Below are 20976 nucleotides of genomic sequence, written 5' to 3'. Positions count from 1 at the left end.
CTAGGTTCATTGCAGTACTGTTGACAACAGCCAAGATACAAAGCAACAGGTGAATGGATAAAGAAGATGTGGTATAAAAAATAAAGAAAAAAAAGAAAGAAGATGTGGTTTATGTACACAATTGAATATCACTCCACCATAAAAAAGAACAAAATCTTGCTATTTGTGACAACATGGATAGACCTAGAGAGTATTATGCTAAGTGAAATAAGTCAGACGGAGAAAGACAAACACTTGATGGTTTCACTTGTAGGGGGAATCTAAAAAACAAAACAAATGAACAAATAGAGCAAAACAGAAGCAGAGTTATGGATACAGAGAAGAGGTGGTTGCCAGAGGTGGTGAGGAAAAAAAAGAAATAGGTGAGGGACACTAAGAGGTACAAATTTCCAGTTGCAAAATAAATGAGTCACAGGTATGAAATATACAGTGTGGGAAATATACTCAGTAACTATGTAATATCTTTTAAAAAATAAAGACCTTGATTTCGTTAAATATACTTTTTCTCTTCTATGCTGAAAATCTTGGTTCCTAATGATATTACAACAGTTAATTGTAAGTCTTATACTACTAAATATATTTAACATATATTTAAATTTAATAAATAGTTATAAGTAAATATAATAAAAATTTTAAATTAAATATAATTTAATAACTATAATATACATGGATCACAATAAACTGTGGAAAATTCTGAAAGAGATGGGAATACCAGAACACCTGATCTGCCTCTTGAGAAACCTATATGCAGGTCAGGAAGCAACAGTTAGAACTGGACATGGAACAACAGACTGGTTCCAAATAGGAAAGGAGTACGTCAAGGCTGTATATTGTCACCCTGTTTATTTAACTTATATGCAGAGTACATCATTTGAAACGCTGGGCTGGAAGAAGCACAAGCTGGAATCAAGATTGCCGGGAGAAATAGCAATAACCTCAGATATGCAGATGACACCACCCTTATGGCAGAAAGTGAAGAGGAGCTCAAAAGCCTCTTGATGAAAGTGAAAGAGGAGAGTGAAAAAGTTGGCTTAAAGCTCAACATTCAGAAAATTAAGATCATGGCATCTGGTCCCATCACTTCATGGGAAATAGATGGGGAAACAGTGGAAACTGTGTCAGACTTTGTTTTTGAGGGGCTCCAAAATCACTGCAGATGGTGACTGCAGCCATGAAATTAAAAGACTCTTACTCCTTGGAAGGAAAGTTATGACCAACCTAGATAGCATATTGAAAAGCAGAGACATTACTTTGTCAACAAAGGTCCTTCTAGTCAAGGCTATGGTTTTTCCAGTGGTCATGTATGGATCTGAGAGTTGGACTGTGAAGAAAGCTGAGCGCCGAAGAATTGATGCCTTTGAACTGTGGTGTTGGAGAAGACTCTTGAGAGTCCCTTGGACTGCAAGGAGATCCAACCAGTCCATCCTAAAGGAGATCAGTCCTGGGTGTTCATTGGAAGGACTGATGCTAAAGCTGAAACTCCAATACTTTGGCCACCTCATGTGAAGAGTTGACTCATTGGAAAAGACCCTGATGCTGGGAGGGATTGGGGGCAGGAGGAGAAGGATGAGATGGCTGGATGGCATCACTGACTCGATGGACATGAGTCTGAGTGAACTCTGGGAGTTGGTGATGGACAGGGAGGCCTGGTGTGCTGCGATTCATGGGGTCGCAAAGAGTCGGACACGACTGAGCGACTGAACTGAACTGAACTGAACTGAACAAATGTATAGTATTACCAGAAAAAAACATATATTATTTTAAATATATATATTTACTATAATATATATATATAATATTCAGTTTAAGATTTTTTTATTGTATTTCCTTTTTATTAGGGTATAGCCCAGTAGAAACTTAGAGTCAAATTTACCATCTTTTGAACTTCACTTGAAATCATTTGTCTCCACATGATTAAGCCATTAACTGAGTACATAGATCCATTTATTTCATGTTGCTTTGGATTTTTAGATATCGCTTTTTAAAATTTTTAAATTTAATTTTGCTTTATAATTATGTAAAGTATTGACATGGTTCTAAGGTTACATCTCTAATTCAAAGTATCTTCAGAAAAAAATCTAGGTTCTATCTCTCCACTATTTCCTTCTTCCTTCCATAGGTAACAGTTTATTTATTTTATGATCTATCCTTTACATTGTCTCCTAAAAATATAGGTCCTGTTTGGGGAGGAGTGTGGGGTGGAGGGAAAGAAAAATATAGGTACATACATATTTGCATTCTTCCCCCTTTCTATGATAAACTATGTTCTTTTATTTTTCCACTTTACTTTCTTTTTACTTAACATTAAATCCCGGGAGAATACGTTATAGCAATGCATAAAGATATTCTTTGTTTTCTCCTATATTTAAATAGTATTCATAGTTGGGGACTTCCCTGGCGGTTTGGTGGTTAAGACTCCGAGCTTCCACTGCAGGGGGCATGGTTTCATCCCATCCTTGGTCATGGAACTGATCCTGCATGCCAGGCAGTGCAGCCAAAAAAAATTAGTATTCATTGTGTAGATGTATCAGAATTTATTCATCGAGGCTCCCAAAAGTCATTTGCATTGTTTCTAGTTTCTTGCTATTATAATTAATGTTGCAATAAATATTTGTGCTTTCATTTTTTTATAGTGTACCCTTGGGATAGATTCGTATAAGAGAGAATATCAAAAGAAAATGTCAAACTTTTGGATTTTTGCTAACCTGGTAGAGAAAAGATACCTCAATGTAGTTTTAATTTGCATTTCTATTATGAGCAAGACCAAGCTCTTTCCATATGGTAAAGAGATATTTGCACTTGTTTTTCTTAAATTGATCATTTTTATCTTTAGCCTGCTTTCTAGAATTGTCTTTTTCTTCCCTATTTTTAAAAGTTTATCATACATTAGGAATAGTCCCCCTTTATCTGTGCTCCAAGTTGCAAATATTTTTTCCCATTTTGTCATTTATGTTTTTATTCTATCTAAGCTGTTTGGGGGTTGGTTGTTGGTTTTGCATGCAACAGTTATATTTTTATTGAAGTGTAGTTAACTTATAATGTGTTAGTTTTAAGTGTACAACAAAGTGATTCAGTTATACACGTATATGCATATATATGCATTCTTTTTCATATTCTTTTCCATCATAGGTTATTACAAGATATGGAGTAGAGTTCCCTGTGCTATACAGTAGATCCCTATTGCTAACCTACTTTATATATAGTAGTCTCTATCTGCCTGTGTGCTCAATCGTGTCCGACTCTTTGCGACCTCATGGGCTGTCACCCGCTGGGCTCCCCTGTCCATGGGTTTATCCCAGCAGGAATACTGAAGTGGATTGCCATTTCCTTCTCCAGGGAATCTTCCCAACCCGGGGATCGAACCCGTGTCTTCTGAGGCTCCTGCATTGGGAGGTGGGTTCTTCGGCTACCAGGGAAGCCCATATATAGTAATGTGTATGTGTTAATCCCAAACTCCTAATGTAGCTCCCCTCCCCAATCCGTCCCCTCCCCGCATCCCCTCTCCCCTCCCCCCCGCCCCGTCCCCTCCGTCCCCTCCGTCCCCTTTGGTGACTATAAGTTTGTTTTCTATGTCAACAACAGTTTTATTAATGTCGCCACGTTTGTCTGTTTTTTTCCTCGTGGCAATTGTATTTTGAGTCATAGTTGTCAAAGATTTTTATAAGGCAGCAGTGCTACTTTTAAGTGTGATCCTCAGATCAGCAACAAAGTCTGCATTTCTAACAGATCTATTGAATCAAACTCTGCATTTTAACAAGATCTCCCTAGGTAGTTAATTTGCACATTCAAATTTGAGAAGCCCGATTCTAGAGAATTTCACTCGTTTCATCTTCTAGAACTAGTGAGGGGGATGACTAGTTCTTAATTGGAAATCATTGGTGAGCTCTTATCCACAGCTGCTGAGGAAAAACAATGAAGAAAGAGGCCAACACCAGCAAAGGGTATAAATGGAAGGCTGTCTTGATAACCAATATTATAAATTCAGATAAGAGAATCTTCTATTAAAATGGTCTTTAAAAACATACCTTTTGTAGTGCTACGATTATTTGATTGACTTATCAATCTCTCATTTTCTGAAATATCTGTGGACAATATACCAGTGAAAAGAGGGCTTTGGTTATTTTCCAAATGAATAGCACTGTCTCCCGCTGTTAAGCTTTTCACAATTCTCATGACCATGGACTTTGCAGAGGATAAAATAAACCTCTTCAAGCCTTGCTGCAGTGCACAAGCAAATTCTGTCCCTCTCCCACAAGCTGCAAAGATGGTCATGTGACCTACGCTCACTATCTGGGCGGATAAAAGATTCCCCAGAAAGATTCTTGTCGTGCCTCTGTAACTAGCACCATGTAGCTGTTTGTCAGTAATTTTCATTTCTGCCAGAATGTGTTATCCCATCTCCTTTGCCAATGGGTTATGTAGAATTTACTCAATAAAAATAAACACACTGGAGAATTAGATCTTGACTCAGCTGTTTATAACAGCTTTTTGCATTTTGCATTGTCTTGGAATGCAAAAAGGTTTTACAGGAATGATTAAAGCAGGAATCAGCCATGATAATATTGTGTTGTCATTCATTTTTAATACACGGGCTTGTACTCAAGAGCCACCCAGAGTTCCAAACACTGCTAGAGAGAAAACTAACCATTTTAAAGTCCAGAACTGGGCCTGTGGACATGAGGAGCATGTATCAATTTGACAAGTGACTTCTTGCTCTAGTTCTCTTTTGCTTTTGTAGTATTTCTGAGGCAAAATTCTTAAAATTTAGTATATCACTTTAAATCTAGATTTTAGGTTCAGAGAACATTTTAAAAACTGTGGAAAAACGCTTCATAAACTATAAAGCATCATCTTTATTTTGGTTATTGTAGTGGGATTATGTTTCACATTTCAGCTTTATAAAAGACAGGAAGCCTAACATTTTGAATAATGAACGTTACTTGCTTAATGAATCTCCCTAAATAAAGTGGCAGCTTTCCACAGCTTCATGGAAGGAATAATCAGCTTGACTCTGCCATACCTGGTGACCTATGCTTGTAGGAACTATTTCCATGACATATTTTTGTGTAGTCATAGCATCAACTTTTTCCACAGTGCAAGTAATTGCTAGTTATTCTCTTAAATTGCTAATGGAAATGTAAACTGGTATAACCCTAGAGGTTAATTTTGTAAAATTTATCAAAATTACAAATGCATACATCTTTTGATCCATCAATTCTAGTTCTAGAGATTCATCCTACAGAAGTATTTACACATGCAAAACAATGTATGTACAAGATTATTTCGAAGAGCAAGGCTTAAAAACAACCTAAATACCCATCAGTGGGAGGCTAAGTTACATAAATTACAGTACATCTATGGAATACCATGCATCTGTGAAAACAAATGAGGAAGCCTTCTTTGTAGTGATTTGGAAATATATTCAAGATATATTGTTAATGGGAAAAAGTAAGGAACAGAAGAATATAGTATGCTACCACTTAGGGAAAAGGGTAACATTATATATACAAGTTCAAACACCAAAAAGAAAATATGTAAACATAAAGAAATATATATCTATATTATATATAGAGATGTATATACACACAAAAAGCAAATAATATTGTTGTATAGAGGAAAGCTAGATGTCTGGGGAGTGCAGAGATGTGAAGGAGACTTTTCATTACGGACTCTTTTACACTTTGAATGCAGAACCATGTGAATCTATTACTTATTCAAAATGTTTAAAAAGACAATATATACATCTGTACTTGTCTATTTCCTTTTAAAGCACAGTTGCCTATAGATAGTGGAGTCTGACCATTTGGCCATGTTGCCACCCTTTTGCTTCTTGATGGCTGGAAAATTTCTTCACCAGAGTCACTTCTCTGTTATGTGTGACCCGGCTGATAGCCCACCTCTTCCCACAGCTCCATCCACTTTGACCCATACACAGGCTCAGACTGACTGCAGCCCTAGGACCAAACATCCCCCTTGGATAAGGAGGTGATAGAAGGACGCCCCTGGTGGTCTAAAAGGCTCGGGGCTCCACCGCAAGGTACCACAGGTTGTATCCCTGGTCAGGGAAGTTCCGCAGGCCGCACAACGTGGCAAAAAAAAAGTGGCAAAAGACCCCAGCACCAAGTTGACCCAACTGTTATTTGACTCTTACATGAGGACCAGTAAGGGAATGCACACGTTGTTCCTGACATGTGGTCACCTTCCTTATCCTGGATATCCAACCCTCACTGTTGATAATATGTTCTCCATAGGACTGCATCCTGCCAGGCTTTTGTCAGTACCAGTTCCAGGAACTGAAGCCTTTGCATCTGCTAGCAGATGTCCCTTAAATAGACTCCCTGTTGGCCTGCCTGCCTCAGTCTCAGAACACTGCCTTCCTCTAGAGCCTTGGTCACCAAGTTCTGCCCTCTGGTTGAGAAACCTCATTCCTCTGTTCCCATGTTTGGTCCTCCCATGCTTACCATTTTATTTGTTTTTCCCTGTCAGACTCTAAGAATGGTAATAATACTAAAGAGACTGACAGGGAAAAACAAATAAAATGTACCATTATGACTTCCGTGCTGTGGTAGACCTGCTGGAACGAATTTTGTCTTTGCGCCTGGAACTAGGATACAAGGGCCAAGGTTCAGCCTGTCCCCTCCCGGTCTGTCTCATCTCATTGCTCAACACCAGACAAGCTGGACACTGAAGCAACTACACTGTTAAAAAAGTGACCCTTACTGGAGGGTCTTCTGTGCTTCCTCTGAAATTTAGTCTGATTGAAGTTTTGTTTAAATATCTCTAATCCCTCAGTTTTTCATTGGCAATAGACACATTTAATGGAGGCTTAAGATTTCAACTTTTAAGGACAATGCCAAGAAACAGATTAACTATAATCACTCACCATCACAAGAGATTAGTAGAAACCACGGAAGGTATTACAGGGCTTAGAACACTGCTTCTCAAACTTTAGTGTTTATCAGAAGGGAGAGCTCATTAAAGCGGAGTGCTGGGCCCCACTTCCTGATGTTCTGAATTGGTATGCAGTATGCCTAGGCTGGGGCCAAGAATTTGCACTTTTTAAAAGTTCCCAAGTGATGGTTAACGCTGCTGGTTCAGGTATAGAGGTTAAGATGAGAAAACTGAAATATAGAGGGATTATGTGGCTTGCTCAAGGTCCCATAGCTAACACGTAGTGGAATCAGAATTTTGAACCCAGGTATTTTTACTCCAGAATCATCACTACATCACTGCAGTCTTTTTGGTGAAAACAAACAAAAAATACAACACAAACAAACTTCAAATCTAAAGCAAAACATCATAATTTCAGAAGGATCATTGTGGTTTCATGCTATTAAATATACTGATTTTTTGGCAACATCTATTTTTTCAGCAGCCTGATATTCTCTAACGCTATTAACCATTAAACGTGTTTCCTCAAGAGTTTTAATTATTTTCAACTTAGAAGAAAAGTATTTATTGACCATCTGGTATAGTATCCAGGGATAGTAATCATCAACAATGCACTTCAGAGAAGCCTCTACTCCACTCAGCAAAATAGCAAGTAATTTAAATTGTTTCTAGTTGAATTTTTAACAGTTTAATGCAAAGCTATAATTTCATTAGCAATGATTCTGTTGAACCGAAAACGTTTCATGGGATCTTTTCTACATTCCTCACAGTGGAATCTATATGCATTTGTAAAATTTGAAGTAAGACATGCAAACAAGTCAGCAACTGTCCTTACACTTATAATCATGAGTCTAGCCAGGTACTTACTCTATCAATTACAAGACTAGAAATAGTCAACTACAATTCCTTCCCCTAAAAAAGTGCCAGAGGTATGGCATTATCATAAAGCAGAGCAAAAATCTTTAACGTATCACTAAATTTTACTGACATGTGACCAAAAGAGTCATCCACACAGATAATGTGAAAAAAATATAATTATCACTTGCTTTAAGATAATCTCTTATCTACTGATATACCATATATCTTATAATGTGTCATTTCAACTGACTTCCTCATCCTTGCCGCTAAGAAATGGTTCTGCCTCTGCCACAGCGTTTTTTCTTTACTTTACAATAAAAGCATCATAATCATTTAGACTGAAAAGCTAGTTAGCTTAGAAGACAAAGAGAAATGCTCTTGACACACCAGTGAACTATAGATAGGCAGGCTCTCTAGGTACTTGCAAACTTTGTTCCATTCCAACAAGGGGCATCAATAACAAATTTAACAAGTGTCCTCATTGGTGAAATGGAGATTCTGAATTATTCAAGGCAGTTTTCCCGATAAAGTGATCTATTGTGATACCAATTACATGTGTGTGTTCATATATTCATCATACTATGTAACTAGATCTAGTAATACTTAGAATATTAGACTTCAATGAAACTGCAAAACAAACAGAATGCTTTATTACTGGATAAACCATTGGAATAGAGCTTAATAATTTAGAACATATATGCAATTTCATTCTCAATGTTGTTCAGGACACCAAGCTGCAAAATAAGATTTGTGGCTATGTACCATGATACAGTAGACAGAATTCTTCTAAGAGTTGCAGAAATCTGAATTGATATCCCAAGCATATAGAATGAAATGCTATTCAATATATGGCTGGGCAAAGAACAACTTCGGATGAAGGAACTTCCAAAAGTTGTATTCAATCAATTTCTAGAGTTTACACAGGATCAGGGATCTTCAAGTTCTTAACAGTCTGAGTAGAGAAACTTTGATCCCAGAAATATCATACCTTAGGAGTATAGCTAATCTAGCCCTAAAGAAAAGGCTATTCTAGACCAACCTTAAAAATTCTTAAAAGAAAGTCTTGAAGGGATCAAGCTGATCTAGAAATAAAATAACTATCTGCCAAAACAAGTCCAATAGTATTTAAAGTAATATGGCAAATTCTAAGACTCAAAAATGTAAAATTTATAATGCCTAAAATCCAATGAGAAATTACTTAGCATGCAAAGAAATAGAAAACATGACCCATAAGGAGAAAAATTAGTCAATAGAAACAGAAAGAGGAATTACAGAATGATAGGGCTAATGGACAACAGTGATAAAACAGCTATTGTAAGTATTCCCCATATGCTATGCTGTGCTATGCTATGCTAAGTCACTTCAGTCGTGTCCGACTCTGTGTGACCCCATAGACGGCAGCCCCCCAGGCTCCGCCGTCCCTGGGATTCTCCAGGCAAGAACACTGGAGTGGGTTGCCATTTCCTTCTCCAATGCAAGAAAATGAAAAGTGAAAGTGAAGTCGCTCAGTTGCGTCCGACTCTTAGCGACCCCATGGACTGCAGCCTACCAGGCTCCTCTGCCCATGGGATTTTCCAGGCAAGAGTACTGGAGTGGGGTGCCATTGCCTTCTCCAAATATAGTAAAGTAAAAATAGGAGGTATAGTAAAAGAAAATATAAACAGAATGAAAATAGAAATGGAAGGTAAATGGAAACTCTAGATACAAAAAACACAATACTTAAATTTACAATTCCACTAGATGAGATTAACAGCAGATTAGACAACACAGAAGACCGGAGGACTTAAAGACGTAGCAATAGAAACTATCAAAATGCAGATAAAGAGAAAATGGCTAAGAAACAACCCACAGAGCCTCAATGATCTATAGGAAAATATCAAGCAGTTTAACACATACACAACTGAAATCCCAGGAGAAGAGAAAGAAAAAGAACATGAAAATATTTGAAGAAGTAAGGGCCAAACTTTTTCCAAAATTGATTTTTAAAATCTGATAAACTTTAGTAGGTGAATGAATAAATAAATTGTGGTACATCCAGACAAAGGACTACAGTATTATTCAATGCTAAGAAGAAATGAGTTACCGACCCATGAGAAGATATGGAGGAATCTTAAGTGTGCATTACTAAGTTAAATCTGAGAATGCTACATATTGCCTGATTCTAACTATATGGCAGGGCTTCCCTGGTGGCCCAGTTGTAAGCAATCCGCATGCCAAGCAGGAGACACTGGTTCGATCCCTGGGTCAGGAAGATCCCCTAAAGAAGGAAATGGCAACCCAGTCCAGTATTCTTGCCTGTGAAATCCCATGGACAGAGGAGACTGGCAGGCTACAGTCCATGGGGTTGCAAAAGAGACAGACACGACTTAGTGACTAAACAACAGCAACAACAACTATATGACATTCTGGAAAGGGTAATACCATGGAGATAGTGAAAAGATCAACGGTTGTCAGGCAGGGGCTGGGGTCGGAGTGGAGATGGGGATGAATAGCACAGAGCACAGAAGATTTTTAGGACAGTGAAAATATTTTGTATTTATTATAATGGTGGATATATGTCATTATACATGTATCCAAAGCCACTGAATATACACCACCAGGAGTGAACTCTAATGTAAACTATGGACTTTGGATGATTGTAATGAATCAGTGTATCGTCATCTTCATTTAAAAAAAAAAAAAAGGTGTACCATTCCCATGAATGATGTTGATAATGGGAGAGGCTATGCATACATGGGAACAAAGGGCGTATGGGAAATCTCTGTATCTTCTTCTCAATTTTAGTGTTAACCTAAAACTGCTCTTAAAAAGATCTTTTTAAAAGTAATATTCTTTTCTTAAAAAAATCCTATAAACAAACATATCTATATACTTAAGGAGCCCCAAACATGATAAACACAAAGAAAACTACATGAAGACACATCCAAATCAAACTTAGAAAACAAAGATCAAGAGAAAATCTTGGCAGCTCTCCACTTCAAGAACTTTTCTTTTGGCCGCATCAGGTCTTAGTGGTGGCACACGAAATCTTCCCTTGGGGCACACTAATTCTCTAGAAGTAGCATGCGGGCTCAGTTGCTCCTTGGCATGTGGGATCTTAGTTCCCCAGTCAGGGATTGAACTCACATCCCTTACATTGCAAGGCAGGTTCTTAACCACTGAACCACCAGGGAAACGTCATAAAGTGTTAAATCAAGTTGTTTATATCATTCAAAATTAGAGAGAGAGAGAATCTTAAAAGCAGCCAGACATCAAAGTAATTAGCCTCCAATTAAAATACATTTATATTAAAAAAAAAAGCAGCCAGAGAAGAAAGGCACATTATGTACAGATGTACAAATGTAAAAATCACTGGAGACCTTTCTTTAGAAACTATGAAAGGCATAGAAGATCTTTACAGAGCTAAAAAATAAAAAAGATATGTTGACTTAGAATTCTCTACTCAGAAAATATATCTCCTTCAAAAATGAAAGTGAAAAAAAAAAAAGAAAGTGAATGAAAGAGTTTTCAGACAAACAAAATCGGAGAGGATTTAGCACCAGCACACATGCATACAAGAAATGTTAAAAGTTCTTCCAAGCACATAACACCAGAAAGAAACTTAGATCTACACAAAGGAATGAAGAGTGCTGAAATGGTATATATGGGGTTAAATATCTTACAAGTTCTTTTCTTAATTTTCCAATTATCTTAATAACCATTTAAAGCAAAAATACAACATGAATGGGTCTAGAGATTGTCATACTGACTGAAGTAAGTCAGACAGAGAAGGAGAAATACTGTATGACATCTCTTACATGTGGAATCTAAAAAAGGAATGATATAAATGAACTTACTTACAAAACAATAAGAGACTCACAGAGGACAAGCACAATTGCCAGGGGGAAGGAAAAGGGGAAGGGATAGTTAAAGAGGTGGGGATGGACATGTACACACCACTATATTTAAAATGGATGACCAGCCAGAACCTACTGCATAGCACATGGAACTTGGCTCAATTTTATGTGGCAGCCTAGATGGGAAGGGGGTTTGTCGGAGAATGAATACATATATATATATATGGCTGAGTCCCTTCACTGTTCACTTGAAACTATCACAATATTATTAACTGGCTATACCCCAAAAGAAAATAAAAAGTTTTTTAAAAAATTAAACATTTCAGTTGAGTTCAGTCGCTCAGTCATGTCCAACTCTTTGGGACCACTTGGATTGCAGCATGCCAGGCTTCCCTGTCCAACATGAACTCCCAGAGCTTACTCAAACTCATGCCCATCAAGTCGGTGATGCATTTCAACCATCTCATCCTCTGTAATCCCCTTCTCCTCCTGCCTTCAATCTTTCCCAGCATCAGGGTCTTTTCTAATGAGTTGGCTCTTCACATCAGGTGGCCAAAGTACTGGAGTTTCAGCTTCAGCATCAGTCCTTCCAATGAATATTCAGGACTGATTTCCTTTAGGATGGACTGGTGGGATCTCCTTGCAGTAAAAGGGACTCTCAAGAGTCTTCTCCAACACCACAGTTCAAAAGCATCAATTCTTCAGCACTCAGCCTTCTTTATGGTCCAATTTTCACATCCATACATGACTACCGGAAAAGCCATAGCTTTGACTAAAGGGACCTTTGTTGGAAAAGTAACGTCTCTGCATTTCAATATGGTGTCTAGGTTGGTCATAGCTTTTCTTCCAAGGAGCAAGCATCTTTTACTTTCATGGCTGCAGTCACCATCTGCAGTGATTTTGGAGCCCAATAAAATAAAGTCTCTTAATGTTTCCACTGTTTCCCCATCTATTTCCCATGAAGTGATGCGACCAGGTGCCATGATCTTAGTTTTCTGAATGCTGAACTTAAAGCCCACTTTTTCACTCTCCTCTTTCACTTTCATTAAGAGGCTCTTTAGTTCCTCTTCACTTTCTGCCATAAGGGTGCTGTCATCTGCATATCTGAGGTTACTGATATTTCTCCTGGCAATCTTAATTCTAGCTTGTGCTTCATCCAGCCCAGCATTTTGCATGATGTACTCTGCATATAAGTTATATAACCAGGGTAACAGTATGTAACCTTGACGTACTCCTTTCCTAATTTGGAACCAGTCTGTTGTTCCATGTCCAGTTCTAACTTGCTTCTTGACCTGCATACAGATTTCTCAGAAGGCAGGTCAGGTGGTCTGGTATTCCCATGTCTTGAAGAATTTTCCACAGTTTATTGTGATCCACACAGTCAAAGGCTTTGGCATAATCAATAAAGCAGAAATAGATGTTTTTCTAGAACTCTCTTGCTTTTTCGATGATCCAACAGATGTTGGCAATTTGATCTCTGGTTCCTCTGCCTTTTCTAAATCCAGCTTGAACATCTGGAAGTTCATGGTTCATGTATTGTTGAAGCCTGGCTTGGAGAATTTTGAACATTACTTTGCTAGTATGTGAGATGAGATTGTGCGGTAGTTTGAACATTCTTTGGCATTGCCTTTCTTTGGGATTGGAATGAAAACTGCCCTTTTTTCAGTCCTGTGGCCACTGCTGAGTTTTCCAAATTTCCTGGCATATTGAGTGCAGCACTTGCACAGCATCAGCTTTTAGGGTCTGAAATAGCTCAACTGGAATTCCATCACCTTCACTAGCTTTCTTCATAGTGATGCTTCCTAAGGCCTACTTGACTTCGCATTCCAGGATGTCTGGCTCTAGGTGAGTGATCACACCATCATGGTTATCTGGGTCTTTTTTGTATAGTTCTTCTGTGTATTTTTGCCACCTCTTCTTAATATCTTCAGCTTCTGTTAGGTCCGTACCATTTCTGTCCTTTATTGAGCCCATCTTTGCATGAAGTGTTCCCTTGGTATCTCTAATTTTCTTGAAGAGATCTCTAGTCTTTCCCATTCTGTTGTTTTCCTCGATTTCTTTACATTGATCACTGAGGAAGGCTTTCTTATCTTTCCTTGCTATTCTTTGGAACTCTGCATTCAAAAGAGTATATCTTTCCTTTTCTCCTTTGCCTTTCACTTCTCTTCTTTTCTCAGTTATTTGTAAGGCCTCCTCAGACAACCATTTTACCTTTTTGAGTTTCTTTTTCTAGGGGATAGTCTGATCACTGCCTCCTGTACAATATCACAAACCTCTGTCCATAGTTCTTCGGGCACTCTGTCTATCAGATCTAATCCCTTGAATCTGTTTGTCACTTCCACTGCGTAATCGTAAGGGATTTTATTTAGGTCATACCTGAATAGTCTATTGCTTTACCCTACTTTCTTCAATTTAAGTCTGAATTTTGCAATAAGGACTTCATGATCTGAGCCACAGTCAGCCCCCGGTCTTGTTTTTGCTGACTGTATAAAGCTTCTCCATCTTTGGCTGCAAAGAATATAATCAATCTGATTTCGGTGTTGACCATCTGGTGATGTCCATTGTAGAGTCTTCTCTTGTGTTATTGAAAAAGGGTGTTTGCCATGACCAGTGCATTCTCTTGGCAAAGCTCTATTAGCCTTTGCCCTGCTTCATTTTGTACTCCAAGGCCAAATTTGCCTGTTACTCCAAATATCTCTTGACTTCCTACTTTTGCATTCCAGTTCCCTGCAATGAAAAGGACATTTTTTGTTGGTGTTAGTTCTAAAAGGTATTGCAGGTCTTCATAGAACCATTCAACTTCAGCTTCTTCAGTGTTACTGGTTGGGGCATACACTTGGATTACCTTGATATTGAATGGTTTGCCTTGGAAATGAACAGAGATCATTCTGTTGTTTTTGAGGTTGCATCCAAGTACTGCATTTTGGACTCTTTTTTGACTATGAGGGCTATGCCATTTCTTCTAAGGAATTCTTGCCCACAAACATTTAAGTACAAAAAAAAGTGATAAATAAAGCAAAAATAATTATGATGTACTGTGGGGTTTATAACATATGTAGAAATTAACTCAAAGGCCAGGAGAGGAGAAAGGAAACACTGTTGTAGGGTTCTTATACCATATGTGAAATGATATAGTATCTGAAAACAAATTGTGATAGGATAAACAAGCATTTTGTAAACTCTAGAGCAAATACCTCAAAACAAAGAAGTATGGAAAGTAAGCCAACAGCGGAGATGAAAAGGAATACAAAAGTGCTCAACAAATCCAAAAGAAGACAGGAAAAGAGGGGAAAGAAAGTGAAGAACAGATGAACAAGATATGAAACAAAGAGCAAATGTTAGATATAATCATACTGATACATTAAATGTAAATGGTCCAAATGCTTCAATTCAAAGGAAAAATTAGCAGGCAGGGTTTGAAAAAATAAAAATGTGAGACCTACTGGTATGCTGTCTACAAGAAGCAAAAACAGGAGAGAAAGCCAAAATTATTATTGGAAACAATTCCCATAAAAATAGATAGAAAAGCAGATAAGAAATTGATAGGAGTAAGGAACACAACATAATCATTCAACGTGACCTAATTAAATTTAGATTAAATATTTAAATTAAAATTAAAATACTTCATACAGCTACAGAATATATGTTCTTTTCAAGTGCGTATGATTCATTCACCAAAATAGACTATATGGGGAGCCATAAATCAATAAATTTAAGATTATAATCATACAGAGCATGCTGTTTAACCACAACAGAATTAAATTAAACCAATAAGATCTGGAAATATTTGGAAATTAAACCACACACTTCTATAAAACACATAAGTGAAAGAAATCACAAGGAAATTTTTATAACTTTAAATATTTATATTATAAAAGAAGAAATGTCTAAAACTAATGATCTAAGCTTCCACCTTAAGAAGCTAGAACAAAAAAATCAACTATAATCAATTTTTAAAAAGGAAGCTAGAAAAAGAACTTATTAGACCTGAAGAGATTGCAAGAAATGGAAAAGTAAAGATAGGAACAGAAATCAATAAACTAGAAAATGGACAAACAATAAAGAAAATCAATGGAACAAAAAGTTGGTTTTTTGAAAATGTCAATGAAGTTGATAAACCTCTAGCTAGACTGATCAAGGAGAGAAAGAAGACACAAATTATCAAAATCAGAGATAAAAGAGGACATATCATATGGATCATGGAGACTATATATTTATATAATGACTTAACACCATAAGTTTAACAACTACATGAAATGAACAAATTCCTTGAAAGACAAAAACTTACCAAAATGGAGTCAACAAGAAATAGAAAAGAAGAAAAATCCTATGTCAATTACAAAAACTGAATTCACAAATAACCATTCCAGAAAGAATATTCTAGGCCCCAATGGCTTTACTGAATTCAACCAAACACATAAGAAAGATATAATACTAATTCAACTATACTCTTTTCAGAAAATAGAAGAGAAAGGAACACTTTACAACTCATTGTATGAGACTAACATTATCCTGATATAAGAAAATAAAACTACAGGAACTTCCCTGGTGGTCCAACAGCTAAGGCTCCTCACTCCCAGTGCAGGGCCCTGGGTTCCATCCTTGGTCCGGGAACGAGATCCCACATACCACACCTAGCAGTTCACATGCCACAACTAAAGATTCCACATGCTGCAGCGAAGTTCAAAAGTCCCACGTGCACCCCCAAAAAACAAAACAAAGAAAATAAAACTACAGACCAGTATTCCTCATAAACATAGACACAAAAATTCTGAATAAAATAGCAACTCAAATCCAGCAACATATAAAAGATACTACACTTGACCAAGTGGTATTTATCTAAGGAATATAGGTTGGTTTATCATTTGCAAATCAACCAATAAAATGACCATATTAACAGGCTAAAAAAAAAACTGAATAGGAATTTCCAGCCAGTCCAATGGTTAGGATTCAGTGCTTTCACTGCCAGGGCCTGGATTGGATCCCTGAGGCGGCAACTAAGATACAGCAAGCTGCATAGTCCAGCCCCCCAAAAATTATATGATCATATCAATACAACCCCCCCACATTTGACAGTATCCAATACTCATTCATAATAAAATCATTCAGAACATTAGGAATAAAAGACAGTTTTCTTAATCTCATAAAGAATGTCTATGCGAAACCTACAGCTAACATCATATTTAATGTTAAAGAATAAATGTTTTCCCAGTAAGACAAGGAATGGGGCCAAAACACTGATCTTCACTATTCACACTTAATATTGTACTAGCCAGTGCAATAAATCAGGGAAAAGAAATAAATGGCATACAGATTGGAAATTAAAAGGTAAAACTGAACTTATATGACATGATCATGTACATAAAACATTCTAAGGAATCTAAAAAAAGCCCTAGAACTAATAGGTGAGATTAGCAAGTCTTCAAGACATATGAGACAAAAATACAAAAATTAACTATATGTCTATCTACAAGTAAAGAAGAGTGGGAAATTGAAATTTTAAAAATATCATCAATGATACCATCCAAATACATGAAATAAATTTTAAAAAAATTTATCCAAGACTTAGACATTGAAAACTTCAAAATACTACATAAGGAAATTAAAGAAGACTAAATAAATGGAGAGATATAGCATATTCATGGATTGGAAGATTCAATATTATTAAGATATCTGTTCTCCCCAAATTTAATAGACTCAGTGCAATCCAAATAAAAATCCTACCAGTGTTGTTGTTTTTTTTTAAGAAATTGACAAGCTACTTCTAAATTTATGTGGAAATGCAAAATAACTAGATTAGACTAAACAATTTTGAAAAAGAAGAACAATGTTGGAGGATTTATATAACCTGATTTCAAGACTTAGTAAAGGATATCCACATTGGAAAAAAAAAATGTAGCTTTACCTTGCCGTACACCATACACAAATATAAGCTCAAAATGGATCTTAGTTCTAAATATAAAACCCCAAATAAAAAACTTTTATAAGAAAACATAAGAGAAAATTTTTGTGGTCTTGGTGTAAGAAGAATTTTCTTAGATAGGACCCAAGAAATGTGAACTAGATAAGAAGAAATTAATACATTGAACCTAATCAAAATTTAAAACTACTGTTCACTGATAATCAATAATATGAAAATTAAAAAACAAGTCGACAGGCTGAGAGAAAATATTCCATATATATATATCTGATGAAAGATTCGTATGCATAAAAAACTCTTAAAACAATAAGACAGGGACTTCCCTCGTGGTCCAGAGGTAAGGAATTCGCCTGCCGATGCAAGTGACAAGGGTTCCATTCCTGGTGTGGGAAGATCCCACATGCCTTGGGGCAACTAAGCCCATGGCTACAAATACTGAGCCCAAGCTTAGAGCCTGTGCTCTACAACAAGAGATGCCACTGCAAAAAGTAGCCCCTGCTCATCACAACTAGAGAAAGCCCACACAGAGCAGCAAAGACCCAGCCATAAACAAATAAATTAAAAAAAAACAATAAGAAAATCCCCAATATATAGGAAAAAATTTAAACAGATACTTTAGGAAAGAAGACATGGCCAATAAATACATGAAAAGATGTTCAAGATCATTAGTTAATGAAAAAACGTAATTTAAAACCACCCACTTAAAAAAAAATACCACCAACTAGATTGGTAAAATTAAAAAGGTTAACACTGCTAAGAGTTGACAAGAATGTGAAGCAACTATAATTCCCATACGTTGTTATTGGGAATAAAAATGCTACAGCTGCTTTGGGGAACAATTTTGAAGATTCAAAGTTAAACATATACTTACTATACAATCCAAAAGAAATGAAAACATGCAAAGATTTGTGCACAAATGTGCATAGCAACTTTGTTCATAGTAGCCAAAAATTGGGAACAATATGAAAATCCATAGAAAAATGGTTAGACATATTATGGTATATCCATATGAAGGAATATTATTCAGCAATTTAAAAAACAAACAAACAATTTATACACACAACACCAATAAATCTCAAAACACTGTGATGAGAAATATAAGCCAGACATACTATATGATTCCATTCACATGAAATTCTAGAATGAGCAAAACTAATCTATACTGATAGAGAACAGGCTGATGATTGCCTGAAACTATGAGTGTAGGTTAACATTGACTGAAAAGATGACCAGGGGAACTTTATGAAAGGCTACAAATACTCTATGTTAAAGGTTGACAAACTTCACCGCCATGGGTCAAATCTGGTCCACTGTCAATTTTTGTACAGTCAGTAAGTGACAAATGTACATTTTTCTTAGAGCGTTGAGAAAACTCAAAAGAAGCATGTGAACATTATATGGAATTCAAATTTCAGTGTCCCTAAATAAATTTCAGTGTCCCTAAATAAATTAGGGCTTCCCTGGTTGCTCAGGCGATAAAGCGTCTACCTGCAATGTGGGAGACCTGGGTTCGATCCCAGGGTCAGGAAGATCCCCTGGAGAAGGAAATGGCAACCCACTCCAGTACTCTTGCATGGAAAATTCCATGGATGGAGGAGCCTGGTAGGCTACAGTCCATGGGATCGCAAAGAGTTGGACACAACTGAGCAACTTCACTGCTACTGGTTGAAATAAATGCAGTTGATTCTCTATTCTAATACAATCATGCCTATTTGTTTATGTACCGTCTGTCGCTAATTTCACGCTACAACAGCAGGGGCAAGAGAGAATTTATGACCTACACACCTAAACTATTTACTATCCGACCCTTTACAGAAAATTTTGCTAACCCCTGAGCTAAGCCATCCAATGCCATGCAGTTTCCACCTTGCTCACTACAATACTCTCTGAGCCCTGAACTGCCATGTCATCAGTCCAGCCACCTGGAGCTACCATGCAGTGGGCACCCAGGCCATAAGGAGAACCAAGCACTCTGGCAGACAATCCGAGCTGAGCCCAGACGCCAGAGTAGCTTATCCCAGGCACCAGACACCATAAAGGAAGTCTCCCGGTCATGCTTTGACCCAGCTGTTCAGCTCATCCCCAGACATTTCAGTCTCCCAGCTGAGGCCCCAGACTTCATACAACAGAGACAAACGGACCCCACCACTTCCTTTGTGAATTCCTGATCCATCTATAATAAAATACTAGTTGTTTTTTTGCCAGTAAGTTTGGAGCACTTTGTTAATCAGCAATGCATTACCAAAATAGGTAAACTTACCTTAGTAAGAAAGGGATGGATATTTAGGAATCTGGTTTTAAAGCAAACACAGAAAGAAAGACAAACACGCACATACAAGAAACCAACCAGTAAATATTTTTAAAGATTTTCCCCATTTGGTTATTACCTCTTAGAGAATGAATTTTCCACAAAATTCCAGCACATAACATCAAAAATATTCAAAGCTCCAGAGGGCTGCCACTATGAGTCATCATGACGCAGTCTGGGTAGAGCTGGCAAGGTTGCCTTTTATTTTTATGAAAAGGGATATGTTTATTTCAGAAATGCAGGATTGGTGTGCAATTTGAAAGTAAATGCTACTCACTGTATTAACAGAATAAAGGAGCAAAATCATGAGTATTTCAAAATACATTAGAAGCATTTAATATAACATTCATTCGTGATAAAAAAAAATTCTTCGAAAACTCCAAATAGAAATGGGCTTCCTTAAAGTGACACCTCCTAAAACCCTACAGCAAGCATCATACAGTGATGAAATATTGAAGGCTTTGAAATTGGAACAAGACAAGGATGTCCACTCTATTTAACAGCCATCGTAATGTAGCTAGGACAATAAGGCAAAAAAGAATAAATAAGAATGCATCATGTCTGTGTGCTTAAGTTGCTTCAGTCGAGTCCGACTTTTTGCGACCCAATGGGCTATAGCCCATCAGGCTCCTCTGCCCATGGGATTCTCCAGGCAAGAATACTTGAGTGTCGTGCCATGCCCTCCTCCAGGGGATCTTCCTGACCCAAGGATCTAACCCACATCTCTTACGTCTCCTGCACTGGCAGACAGGTTCTTTATACCAACAGCACATTGTGTCTAGCAAATAGAAATAAACAATCTTATTTGTTAGCAGCATGATTGTGTACATGGAAAGTTGTGTGTGTTGGAAGGTCAGCAAGGTGCAGCAGAAATTGTCAAAACACACAATCAAGTTTTTACATGACATTAAAAGCATAATTAGGGGACATCCCTTGCGGTCCAGTGGTTAAGATTCGCCTTCTAGTACAGAGGGTGCAGCTTTGATCCCTGGTCAGGGAGCTAAGATCCCACATGCCGCGAGGCCAAGAAACCAAAACATAAAACAGAAGCAATATTGAAACAAATTCAATAAAGACTTTAAAAAAATACTCCACATCAAAAAAATCTTTTAAAAAAGTGTAATTAGGAAATGACACCTTAAGAGGAATAATTTATATTAGCA

Source organism: Bubalus kerabau, chromosome X (genome assembly GCF_029407905.1).
Source record: "Bubalus kerabau isolate K-KA32 ecotype Philippines breed swamp buffalo chromosome X, PCC_UOA_SB_1v2, whole genome shotgun sequence".
Lineage (NCBI taxonomy): Eukaryota > Metazoa > Chordata > Mammalia > Artiodactyla > Bovidae > Bubalus > Bubalus kerabau.
This window is presented reverse-complemented; position numbering follows the sequence as displayed.